Source organism: Lonchura striata, chromosome 3 (assembly GCF_050655825.1).
Source record: "Lonchura striata isolate lonStrDom1 chromosome 3, ASM5065582v1, whole genome shotgun sequence".
Lineage (NCBI taxonomy): Eukaryota > Metazoa > Chordata > Aves > Passeriformes > Estrildidae > Lonchura > Lonchura striata.
Window position 1 is genome coordinate 87501834 of NC_140705.1, and position 13095 is coordinate 87514928.

Below are 13095 nucleotides of genomic sequence, written 5' to 3' on the forward strand. Positions count from 1 at the left end.
AGGCAGCTGGACCTAGGTCCCAGGGGTTGGGTTGCACTGGCAAAGAGAGGCTGTTTACGTGGGAAGGTGGCAGGACTGGAGCAGCAGGAGAGGATGACTGCAGTGGAGGAAGTCAAACCCGGGATGGGGTTTCCACTAGGAATGACAGAGCAGCGGGAGGGAGAGCAACACTAGAGCAAATGGATGCTGGGGGCGAGCCAATACTGTCTTTGTGACAGGAGAGAGTGTCAGAGAAGGAGGAGCAAGGAGGCTGGAGAGACCCAATAACGAAATAAATGTAAGAGAAGGGAAGGGGAGCCGGGAGTGGCTGGATAAAACCCACGGAGGGCTGCGAGCGAGGGCCGGCGGAGGGGGAAGACCCGGCGTGAGCACAGGGCAGGCCCAGCAGCAGCATTAGCAGGTGAGGATGCGGTGCGGGCTGGGGCCGTGCCGAGCCCCAGGCGCCGCAGGGCCGCCGCAGGGCAGGAGCGCGGGGCGGGGGCTCCTCCCGCGCCGTCCCCGCCCCCCGCTCCGCACCGCGCGGGGCACGCAGAGCTCACGCAGCGCCGCGCGGGGCTGCGGTACCGCCGGTCCCTCCGCACAGCGCGGAGCCGCCGCCGGGGCAGCGCCGAGGTAGGGCCGGGAGCGGGGCTGGGGGGCGGCCCCTCTTCCCGGGTGCGTGTGCGCAGCGCGGGCGGCGCCCGCAGCCTCCGCAGCCCCGATCGGCGCGGAGCGGGCTCGGCGCAGTCAGAGCCGCCCCGCCCTACCCTACCCTACCCTACCCTACCCTACCCTACCCTACCCTACCCTGCGGCGGCCCCGGCCCGTCCCTGGGGGCAGCGGCGGCCGCCGCCCCTTTCCCTCCCTCCCCTTCCCCGCCCGCGGTGCCTCCTCCGCCGCGCAGCCGCACGCCCCGCGCGGTGCGGTGCGGAGAGCCCGGCTCGACTGCTGCTCCTGCGGTATTCCTTGCTAGACGGATGTAATTCCTCCTTTATTTTTCTTCGTCGGGGCGGGGCGCGGGGGGCGGCGCGGGGGTCGCGGCGCGCTGTCAGCCGGGCCCGCTGCGGGGCTTTGTGTGCGGGAGCGCCGCGCTGACCCCGCCGAGCTCCGGGTGCGGGGCTGCGGTCCGGGCGCGGCCATCGCCCGCTGCCGCGGGTGCCGCGGTGCCCGCAGTTAGCGGCACAATGTGTGGGCTTGGTTTGGTTGTCTCGGGGCTGGCTCTGGCTGTTAGGTGGGTATAGGCCTGATATAACAAAAAAAATATGGCAGACTTGTGCTATAGACTGTGAGACTGCAGCAGCTCTGAAAAACCCTTGTTCATGGCAACCGAGGCTGACGTTTCATTCAGTGGCTGATGTTTTTCCTTTTGGAGTGATGATACAGAACTAGAGTGAGCATTGAATTTGCGATGTTGATGTCTTGATCGTGAATGAAATAGCATTTTTGTTTAAAGGTGAGTAGTGATCTGTGTTTCTGCGTTGTGCTCTGCATTGTCCATAGGTATAAATGCTAAATGTTCAAGATCAGGATTGCAAGGAGAGGGAATAAACACAAACTGTCAAGATCCGGAGCGTTTGGCTCATCCTTCAACCTTTATTGACAGGATACCAGCATTATGAAACCTGATTATTGAACAGTTTGGGAAAAGGGCTGGAATTCCCGCAGCCCAGCATCGTGCTGACAGGCATCTTGGGGAACAATGCTCCCCGGAGCCGGGGTTAGAGAGGCAGGGCAGGGAGAGGAATTTATTCCCAGAGATAGCAGCCGTGTGGAAATGTCAGGGGAGGCTGTGACTCCTCAGGCCATTGCAGGAAAGCTCCGCTGGAGGAAGGACTTGCATATGCTGAGAAGGCTCTGGAGGGAGAGACGGGAGTGCAAATGGAACAGGATAAGGGGCTGGGAAGGTGGGTGATGGCAGCAGATGTGCTATTTAAAGAATCGTTCTTATCCTTTGGCATTTCTTTATTTTTTCCCCTCTGTGTTTCTGGGGAGAACAGAAATGGCTGTACTGATGCCTCCATGACTTAGCAGTGGTTGTAGGGATGTGAGGAGGGATGAGGGGTTGGCTCATGTGCCACAACTAGTGCTGAAGAGGCAAGAAAATAGGGAATATTTTGTTACTTCAAGCAGGAACATAAGGGAGAATGATGAATGTGGAATCGGGAGGTTCTTCTGGAACAGAACCCACTTTGGGTTTTTCTGTTATGCAGGTTAAGTGCAGCAAATGACACTCACTAAAGCAGGATGCAGCATTTTGGGATAAATAGGAACTTGCAGCAGGCATGTGGCAAAAAGCGTTAGAGATGCTGTTTCATCTCTGTGGTGGCACAGATCCTGCAGCTTTTGGAATTGCTGTGTGTCACTGAGCCCTGCCTGCACACAGGAGTGGGGCAGAGAGGGGCAAAACCCTCTTGCTGCATATATGGAGACCAGGGTACTGCTGTGTGCTGCTCCAACAGCCCCTGGAGAGGAGGAATACAAACAATTTAATGAAAGATGTTTTCTTTTTCCTTCATCATCTATAAAATGGAATCAGCTAAATACCCCCTTTATTGGATGGGCCTGGATTGCTCGTTTGCATTACGTCACCTGATTAAGGATTTATTTTTCATGTGGGTCAGTTACAGGATGAAATATTTGTAGTTGGATTGCCTGCAAAATAATTGTATTTCATTAGCAAGGAGTGCATGGACATCTTTCATGGAACGCAGAGGAGAAAGTCTGTTTATGCAGATGTTTAAGGGTCAGACTGCAAAAGTTATTTAGACTGTTAATCTCTATAGTCACCTAAATTCCTTAGTCATCTTATCTGGGTACAAGTGAACAAACAGCACAACAGTTTATCATTGCCCATTAGCCATGAGTCAGCTACTAAATCCTGCCCAGGCTGGTGTCTGTGGCTACAGGCTTCCTGATAGCCCTTTCCCTAGGGTCTAGGAATACCTCTGGAAGTATTGGAGCCCCAGGGACCAGAGAGGTGACCTCTCAGGGCAAGGAGCCACTAGCTGCCCTCAGATCTCTCTGGCTCAGCTGAGGTTGTGCAGGAGAGCAGTGTAGGCTCTTTCTTGTGGTGCCTGGAAACTCCTGATGAGAGCAGGCCTGTGCTCCATGGTAGGAGCCATGGGCTTTCCTAGTGGACCAGCTCCTGCTGTGGGCTGCTCCTGTTCCCAGCTGATGGAGCTGGGGAGTTTGCCAGCACGTTGGACCCTTACCTCTGCTGAGGCTCATGGCAGTTTTCCCAAGTGAAACCAGCAGGAATCTGGCCTAGAGGTGTGAAATGTGAAAATCCAGTTGCCTTGTCTTGCTTTAAACCTGAGAAACCATCTCATGTTGTTCTGACCAGATACCACTTGTGTGGAGGAGCAAGTGTTGGAGCTGCAGCTCCACACTAAGGGGAGTGTGGTCCATTGGGATCCATGTCCTGCAGAGCCTGGTTTGGAGCTTGCTTCCCCCACTGCTGGATTCTTTTCCCCCCCACCCACATGTGTTTTCAGTTTGTCAGCCTTTTATTATTACTCTTAAAATGATCTGCTGTGAATTTGTTTTTCTAATGAACATGAATACAATGTTGCAGCAGTTACAGCTGGACCTTTGGAGGCTTTTCCTGTAATGAAAAAAGGGTTTCAGGAGATTACATGTTTTTTTAAAAAAGAACAACATAAGAAAAATTCTTCTTACGCACAATAGACCCCAACTTATTTAACAACTTGGTCAGAGTAATATAGATCAATTCTATATATATTTAAGCAGGCAGGTTTTTTTATTCTCTTTTGTTCAACTTTATTTTTCACGTATTGTTAATCCCAGACACATTTTTTACTGTCCTTTCCTCATTAGAAAAGGTCAGTTTTGCATGGAAAAAGCTTTGATGTGTGTTGTTAGGTGAGGATTGAGTTCATAACAGATTTTATGGCTGGCGGGGGGACTGTGTCTGGAAGTGTTATTTCTGATTGCACTGAAATGTATGTGATTATTGAAAGGCATGCACCAATGTATAAAGGTTGTACTCGAGGATTGTGTACATCTCCCTGTGCCCAAGGACAGACTAAGGTTGAGGATTATATTGAGCTATTGTTTTTCATCAGTGTTAACATTTTTCTTATCCTCTTCTCTGTGAGGTTTTTTCTCGTTGAATGGTGATAATTTCAGGATGTTCTTACTTTATCACGTCTTTTCACTTTTCTGCTATTCTCTTAATTTATTATTTAACTGCTTAACATATTTACTCTCCTATTTTGTTGCACAAACTTACATTTGTTTTTAAGATGCATGTGTTTTAGCCTACCAGAAACCCCTTTGGTGTGTCGCCACTGCCACCAGAGGAACATGTTCATGCCATTGTGCAGCCCCTTTTATTCCACAATATGCTGAGTATTAGAACTTTAAAAAGAAATGGTGAGTTGGTTTGATTTGTTCAGCAGCACCTCGTGTCAAGAGGGCAGTGGGGACTGAACAGAAGAGGGACTGCATGTGAAGCCCTGGTGGCAGCAGATGCTGACCCACACCTGTTGGATACTGGGAATAGCCTCACTGGTCATACCCATGCCCTTGGAACAGGAGAGGTGTGCCATTAACACTCTGTCCTGAGAGCTAAATATACTCTGCCACCAAAGTGTTCACAGGTAAATGTTCCAAATTTAGCAGTTTTTCTGCTTACTGGTTTTCCAAACATAGGCTGTTCCCTTTTTGGGAGAAGTAGCCAGACGTGAGCAATTTGCCTGTGATCTGTGAAACATGTTCAGGAATGATGTTCTAGATTTCATCTCGGATTTTGTTCACATGTCCTGAGCTGTGCACCAGAGGAAACAGTTTCTCCTTCTCCATGAGAATAGGAAACACAGATACAAGTCATCAGAGAAGCTGTGGGCTTGGCTTGAAAAACAAAGTGTCTGTATTTTATTTTCAAGACAGGAATAGGGATTGGCTGACAGCTCCATTTGATTGGTGTGACCACTGGGTTTCATTTTGTTAATCATGTCTCAATACAGTGTGGAATGATCCCTGGAATGGGCAGCTGCTACTCTGCATGAAATGTGGGGTCTGGGAAGAGATGTAGTTGCAGACCCAGATTTAGGATGTGACTAGAGAGGAAGAGTTGCAGACCCGGAGCAACCCAGCCATGCCCCACTACCCACATGAGTGACTGGCATGGGATTAATTGGTTCGAAGTAGCCAACTTAATGAATAAAGCATTTATGCTTCATGTGTTCAGTCTCCTTGTAGGAAGTGCTGGAGTGGCTGTTGTGATCCTTCCTGCCCTCAGTCTGTGAGGACTTGGACACCTTTAGTTCTGGCTTTTGTTTTTTCAGCTTGCCTTGAGGTTTTGTAAAGCAGCATTGAGGTCATGCCTGTGTTAAATCTCCTGGCCAGGGCTGCAGTGGTGCCTGCAGATATCAGGGAGGATCATGCCCCACCCCAAAATTGTGGAGTTGGATTTTCCATTTTCTCCCTTCCTTGGAGGCGTCAGTGGCTGGGCCGGGATGGGAGGTGCTCTGAAGTGACGCAGAGGTTCCTCTCCAAGCCTGGCCCTGACATTTTAAGGTTATACTGATTAGCCACTTTATCCCAGGCAGACATTTTTCCCAAGCCAGACTTAAAGGCATCATTGGGAAGTCTTTAGTTTTTGCTGTGGAATTCAGCCCCAGTAGTGTCCCAAGAACACGGTCAAGGTCTTCTACAAGGAGTTGTGGGGATTTCCTGCCATCCAGCAGTAATCCAGATCCACAGCCTTTGGTTTTGTAAGTTTCTGCCTTTTGTTCTGAATTAATCCCATTGCTCTATGGATTGATTTATTATAGAATGACATGGGTATCTGCTTTAGGTTCTTATGTGATAAAAGGGAGATTTGTGTTTGGAAGAGCAGGGAAACTGTGCACGGTGAGCTCTGGCAGTGTGGGCAGAGCCTGGGGTACAGTGGAGGCGATCACTCTGGGGTTGTGCACAAGGACCAAAAGCTGATTTTTCCCACTCATTAAATCAATTTTGCTTAGTGCCTAGACACCACAAATGCTCCAGCTAATTATAGCAAGTAGCTCCTATGTTTTTTTGGCTTGGAAGGGAAAAGTTACTGCCTGATGTATGTAAACTAATTTAGCGTAGATCCATTTATTTGACCACTCACGGATTTTGGGTTTGGGCATTCCAGGTGTTGGCTTTTATCAGTAGCTAAACCAGTGGTGAGATTTTTCTCCTGCCAAGGGCTTTCACTGACTTTTTGTTAGTGAACAAATATGTAATGAAAATGTTTCAGGGTCGTCTGCACTGGTCCTTGCAGATGGGGTGGATGGCTCGTGGCTCTGGGGTGCCAGTGGCACACACATTTATAGCAACACTGGAATGCAGCTTGGAGTTAATTTTTGGAAAGGAGCTTTGTGTCGCTATAGGACACGGGAAAGCACGACGTGAGCCACCTGCTATTTGCAAGGTAAAGAGGAAGGTTTATTTTTCTGACTCCAGAATTTATACTTTTCCAAAGGTGACAGTGGATTGGAGAGTGAATGGGCCACCTCTCCAAAGACATTGGACAAACCACCAGTACATCAACTTCCTCCACCCCACGAAGGAATGCAAAACAATATGTTGTTTATAGAAAATGTGTGGGAAAGTTTTCTAATAGAATGTAAACTCAGAAGGCTTTAGAAAATCTTAAGAATCAGGGTGACAGCTTTGGGCCTAGATCTGCCTTATAAAATTCTGGGTGTTTGATACAGGAGGATCATCCAGTAGATTACCCTTTGCTAGAGCCTGGATCATGCAGTGAAGAAATCAGGAGAATTCTCTAAGTTAACAGGAATTCTTTGTCATGTAGGATCCATATAGGATAAAGATAACCTGGTTAATTTAACAGCTGCTTCTTTTATTGTAATGTAAAATATTGTGACCTTTTTTTGGAGCATAATGCCATGAATAACTCTCTACAATTTCATCATAGTAAAAGATGAATGGATTAATTGCTACGTTTTTATTTTTAACATTTTTTTAGAGTAATATATTCTTACAGCAATTTTTGATGCTTTTAGGAGGCTAGGTCCTGAGCCTGAAAGAAATCTGTCTGACTTTGGTGGGGCTACTCTGATTATCGTAAGTCAAAAAATCTGCCTTGCAGTTTTCAAGTTTTCATAAAACAAACACTGCAGCCTGTTGTGTTTTATTCTGTTGATGTTTTTGGCATCAGAGAAGCTTTTCCTGATTGTTTTTCTCATTTGAAGGCTGATGGTACTGAGTGACCTCTTGCTCCTAAAGGGTGGGTCAGTTTATGTGGGAAAGTCTTAGTCAATGTGTCTGGGAGATAAGTGGGACTGCATCCCAACGAGCCTTGTGCGTTAAATACTGGAATGTGCTGGGGACCTGCCAGGAGATTGGAAGCAGGACTCTGCGACAAGCCCAATGCAGTCACACTCTCCCTAAAATAGCACTGTGGATAACAGGAGATCTGCAAAGTTATCACTTACCTCATTTTCGCACAAATTCTTTCCTAAAAATGGATTATTGACTGAGGATTCAGGCGGGTTTTTCTGGTAATATATTCCATTTACATTTTGAGAGCAGTCATGTCCCTCTTAAGTCTTTGGTTGCAGGTAAGAGGGAAAAAGCTGTAGTGAAACCACACAAATCCCAGCACAGGAAAAGCCATTGGTATCATCCTCATAATCACTTGAATGAGAAATGAGATAGGTTTTACCTCAGTGTAGGTCAGTAGGAGCCTCTTCAAATTTGCCTTGAACAGTCTGGAAGTACCAAAACAGAGATTAATAAGTTCAGTGGCCTCAGATGTGCTTGGGCTGGCTGTGGGTGACAGGCTTTTGGCACCAGCCCCTGGATGCAAACAGCCAGTGTTTGGATATTCAAATGAGCAGTGGTTTACCACTGCAGACTGTAGATCGTTTTGTTTAACGGGAAAAAGAAGCAAATTTGATTGTCGAGGGAAGAATCTGATTGTGCAGCTTTAGTGGTTAGTGTAAGTCAGTTAAACTTTAAATCTGGGGTGCTTGGATTAGTTTCTTACAGAAAGAGGATGAGTTGGCTACTAAATGGGATAGTGTGAGGAAGGTGTGGGGGCAGCTGGGTCAAGGTTGTGACATCCTGAGTCAGCAGCTGGTTGTTTAGTCCTGGTGAGAGGCTGCCCAAGGAAAGTATGGATCCAAACAGCCATTCCATGTTTGCACTGCTGCAGGGACCTACACAAGGAGCTCTGTGAAAGGGAAAATAAAAGTGGGATTGTTAGGGAATCATAAGATTGAGAACAAAAAGTCTGGAGTGCTGTAAGTCATGACCTTTTGGTGCCTGAAGATTTGAGGATGAGCTGTGCTCTTGGAAAGGCAAATGGATTAGAGGTCATTTTGGAAAATATTCCCCAGCTTCTGGTGTGTATTGCCAGCCTGCTGTCACTTCAGCTCCCAAGCCCATGAGCTGTGAATCTCAACAAGCCTGGACCAGGACTGACATCCCTGGCCCTGGGAATTAGACCCACAGGGATTGTGCCTGGGGCAGAGTGGGATCATATCCCCTGTGCCTCTGAGGTTCTCCATGGAGAGAATGCTCACTCAGCCACAGCTGCCAGGCTCTGTTCCCCTGCTCCACAATCCCTCAGGAAGGGAAATCTGTGGCACTCAGGATGAAGTGCTTGTGCTTGGAGGTTGGCTGGGGAAGAGGATGTGGCACAGCAGCCCCACCCCTGTGCCTCCGGGGGGATTCCCTGACCCCAGGTGCCCCAATGATCCAGCTTTGCAGCTTCCCAGTGCCCGGGTGTGTAAAGGAGCTTTATTGCTGCTCCAAGGAGGGATATGATGACATCAAACCCAGGTAAGAGGGAACAAGAGGTAAAAAACTGCAATCCAATGGAATTTCACTGAGCTCTGCCTTCTCCTTCTCTTCTTGTGCACTTTCGGGTTCTGTATCAGGAGGCATAAAAATTTCCAGAAATTGCAGTTTATGTAAGAGACGTGAATAATGGCTAATAATAAGTGAAACTGCCATGAGGAGCTGGAAGAGGGGGGGAGCAGGTTATTTTTAGAGATCTATTCTCATTGTATGCTAGACAAACAAGAATAAGGTGACTTTGCATTAAACATATACCACAAAGAAGTAAAGATCTTTTCCCCAGTCAAGTCCCCATGGTGCAGTCAAGGTCTGTACTACCTTCCAGTTTAGGAATAAGACTCAAAACTGCTTCTTTACTTTTTAGTAACAAAAAAGGGACCTTCCATGCTAATTTTCATTGCAGTACTGTGATTCTTGCTCTGTGAAGCTTGAGAATGAAGTATCTGAATCCTGACTTGTGCCAAGTTACACAATTACATCTCTGATGTGTCCATTTACATCATCACAGTCTGGGACTTGAGGTTTTAAATCCTCTTCATAAAGAAACATACACAAGAACATCTCAGAATCACAGAATTAACTAGGTTGGAAAAGATCTTTGAGACCATTGAGCCCAACCTATGTCTGAGATAATTTTGTATTGCACAGTTACATTACACAACCAGTTTAGAAATGTGAAGATTGTAAAAAAAGTGACAAGATCCCAAAATGTTGGAGTCAGGGATGGTGATCCCTCTCTGTGGGCAGGTGACAAGGAGCACACAGCTCTTATGTAGCTGTGTTTTTAGTCTGAGTAATCCTAATCAGGTAGTAAATCCTGAGTGAGATTATGCTGCTGTAGCAAGTGCAGCAAAGATCAGCTGCAGGGCTAGAGCAGGATCTGGAGATGCCTGCTTGGATATTCATTAAGGCAAACCAGAACTTTGGAGACTTTGTAGGATCTTCCCCTGAAGGAGTGGGGAAGAAGCCCAGTGAAGACAAATGACATTGGCTGCAGCAGGGCTGACAGGTGAGGAGCACATGGACATTCCAGGGCAAGGCGGAGCACTGAGGGATGTTTCTACAGCTGCTGCTGATCAGCAGAAAATAACATGAATCACTTGGGGTTACAGTGGCACAGCAGAGCTAGCTGCTGCAGAGTTCAGAGAGTCCCAAATTTCCTTGGATTCCTGGCACGGGGCGATGAAGCCCCACGTCACCTTTAGGGCAGTTTTCCGAGCAGAGCATCCATGTTATTCCAGGGTGCCTCTAACAGGAGGACAGCTGTTTGCAGTTTTAACTTCTGGTTGTCATAAGCTGTGGCAGGAATCCAGGGAGCCATGGAAGAGCCCTGGGTCTGAAATTAATTTTCAGGCAACTCGATTAGATTGGTGCCCTTAGCAGACTTAGCACTACAATTTTATGTGTATTTTGGGATAAATGTGGCCTCTTGCTAGTATTTAGTAGCTTGGCCATCATATCTAAAGGAGAGCTAGGAGGACATACAGATACATAAAACAAGGCACAAAATTATCCTTCTATGCATTCTTAATGCTCTGCTTTGTGGATTGACTAAAACAGTGCAATTTGATGGGGATGAGCATTGAGAAATGGTCACTATGCAGCAGCACAGCTGCTCCATTAGAGGGGAATAAATTCCCAAATTGCATTCCAAACATGTTATTAGAGGATTAAAGAGCTGGGCAACTCACCTTGGCTAACTGTCCTGAAACTCTGCTGCACTCAACATACATATAAATAACTATTATGCAAATATTACCAGAGCAACAAAGAAGGTTTTGCATTTACTTTGTGCCTTACAAATGACCAAGTCTCTTGTCTCAGTGTTCCAAATGATAATCTTGTTTTCCCCATATACAAAGCACTGAAATTACCTGTGTAGTAATTAGAATATATCATTCAGTTCTTCGTTCTCTGAATTGGTCTCAGTGTACAGTAGCAAACTGGAATGTTTGGTACATAATTTCCTTCCTTGATTAAATTAAAATTTAAGATTTTCCCATTTGGGCTGTCATCAGGAGCAATAAATCCTTGTTCCTTTTAAAAATTTTCCCATTCTGGTTTTGGCTGACATCACCTGCTGCCTGCATATGTCTCTGCAGAGAGGAAACCACCTCAGTTTGTACCAGGAGAGGTTTAGGTTGGATATTAGAGAAAACTTCTCCATGGGAAGAGTTGTCCAGCCCTGGCACAGCTACCCTGGAGGGATTTCAAAGTTATGTAGATATGGCACTTGGGGACATGGTCAGTGGTGGCCTTGTTGGGTTAATAGTTGGACCAAAGGGCATGTCAGGAATCAGAGGCTGGATGGATGCTGGGTTCTGCCTGTAGGTGCTCATGGGTTTCATGCTGATACTTGGTCCTTGCATATTGCACCTCAGGGATCTGTTCCCCAAGAATCACTTGGAAAACCCTTTGCTACTCCTCAGAGAAGTCTTGGATGTGACTTGCCATAGATAACTTCCTGTTCCCTGGGGTGGTGGGTTGGGAATCTGGGTGTTGTGATGGGAGGCTCCAAATTAACTGCAGATAATAACAACAACAATAATAATAATAATAATTAATAATGATGATGATGTGAAGTACTGTTAACAGCTCCTCCACCAGTGGAATGACCGTGTCAATCTTGCCTGGGGTTGGGGTTTCTCCTTCAGGGACTGATGAGACAATTCAATGTTTGGGGCGATGATGTACCCTTGTGTTTGGTGACTGGCATTTGGCACATTTTCCTAGATTTATTGCTAGAAAACCCAGGTCTCCTCGGGGACAATAAGGAATTTTCCTGGTTCTGTTGGTATGGAGATATTTTGTTCTACCTGTTCCTGATGTTGGCAGGTGGTAGCTATGGGAACTAGGGGATCCTCCATGGGGCTGGATGGAATGGTTTGGAATGGAATTAGCATTGTGTTTGCAAGTGTGTTGTTTAAAAGTTGCATTTTTTGGTGGGTGAATCCAAACAACCCAAATTTGTGGGCTTGTTCCTGAGTTGCTGTGTTTAGAAGGAAGGCCAGGGGCTGTCTTGTGGTGTCAACAAGGGGGAGGAGGCTTTGTAATTTGAGTGCTGCAGCAAACAAAAACCCGGCAAAGGCCAGAAGAAATGCAATTGAAGGAATTTTTATACAAGCCTATGGTTAATTTTAGCTGAGAGTTTGGGATGTAGGTTTTTTAAAAGGCTTTTGATTTCAAGGGCTGCTAAGGGATGGGGAAGAAAGGATGTTGTGTGTGTGTATGTGCACCAACCTCCCAGCTCTGGTCATAGCTGTGACACCTGGCTGGGTTTAGCAGCTGGATGTTGGAAAGCTTTCGTAATTAAGAATTTTGTGCTTTGTGTATGGTGGTTTCTGCTGGAGACTATGGCAAGTGTTGCCAGCTCTGTTTCCATGCAGAACTCAAAATGGCATGGGAAGCACAAGCCTTTACACAGAGCTGTGTCACAGCCTCCTCTTTGGTTACCTCTCCCTATTACAGTGCTGTGATTGTGAGGCATCCATAAAGCCAGTGCTTTGCTAAAAATAGGCCATTCCTCTTGCAAATGCTATTACAATTCTGACATTCAAATATTAAGCCTTCTCTGCAGGGTTTAAAATAGCTGTGAAGAGAGAAATCCTTTCCTTACTCTCAGCTGAGGAGTCAAATATTGAACGAGTCAAAGGCTCAGTCCCAAGGCTGGAGCTATGTGGGAGTTGAGCTGAGGCTTCTTCGCCTCTGTTTCTTCACCCCTCATTTGCTATTGTTGTTGAACACAGAGGACAAGTGGGTGGGAGAGAGAAACTAGCAGGAAGTGGATCAAAGAAAGTGAGGAGTGGCCAAAATTAAATGAAGAAGATAAGAGTGGAAGCAAAGAGAGAGGAAAAATCAGGATTTAAGTAGAAAGCTACATTGAGAGTGTTTCATCAGAACAAGGCTCTGATCCCGATGGCTGCCAGACAGGGGTTTTGGGAGCAGCTGGCAGAGGGTGTGAGGCTGACCTGCCTCTCTCCCAGGGCTGTGGGTACAGCCTGTGGGCTCCATGCCTGTGGCAGGAGCACTGCAAATTGCAGCAAGCCACTAATTGCCTTTGGGAGGCCACTTACAAGGGTGGAAGCATCCTGAAGATTGAACTCAGTGGGAAGATCAAGGGCTTGGCAAGTTGGGATGTGTGCTCCAAGTGCTGATATCCTCAGCCTACACGCTTCAAGAATGCACAAATTGAAAGGCAGGTGTTTTTTTTTCCTCCCCCTTCCAATGCTCTTGTGCATTAACTAATGCAAAATTTAATAATAAAATACCATTTCAGCAAAATAATTTCCTTCCATT

At 46.8% G+C, this 13095-nt stretch overlaps 1 protein-coding gene across 9 annotated transcripts in view; it reads left to right on the plus strand.

Annotated features, from left to right (window-relative positions):
- The first annotated feature begins 234 nt into the window (after positions 1-234).
- The window catches only part of SPTBN1 (spectrin beta, non-erythrocytic 1), a 114401-nt gene continuing 101540 nt past the window's right edge, over positions 235-13095 (plus strand). Inside the window, exon 1 of one of the 9 annotated variants that reach the window (XM_077781999.2) lies at positions 235-277. The gene's annotated coding sequence lies outside the window, so the exon portion shown is untranslated. Of the gene's footprint in view, positions 278-299; positions 401-512; positions 613-644; positions 959-1033; positions 1433-1783; positions 1884-5597; positions 5718-13095 lie in introns of those variants that run through there. The other 8 variants (XM_021537672.3, XM_021537674.3, XM_021537673.3 and 5 more) reach the window with 8 other exon arrangements.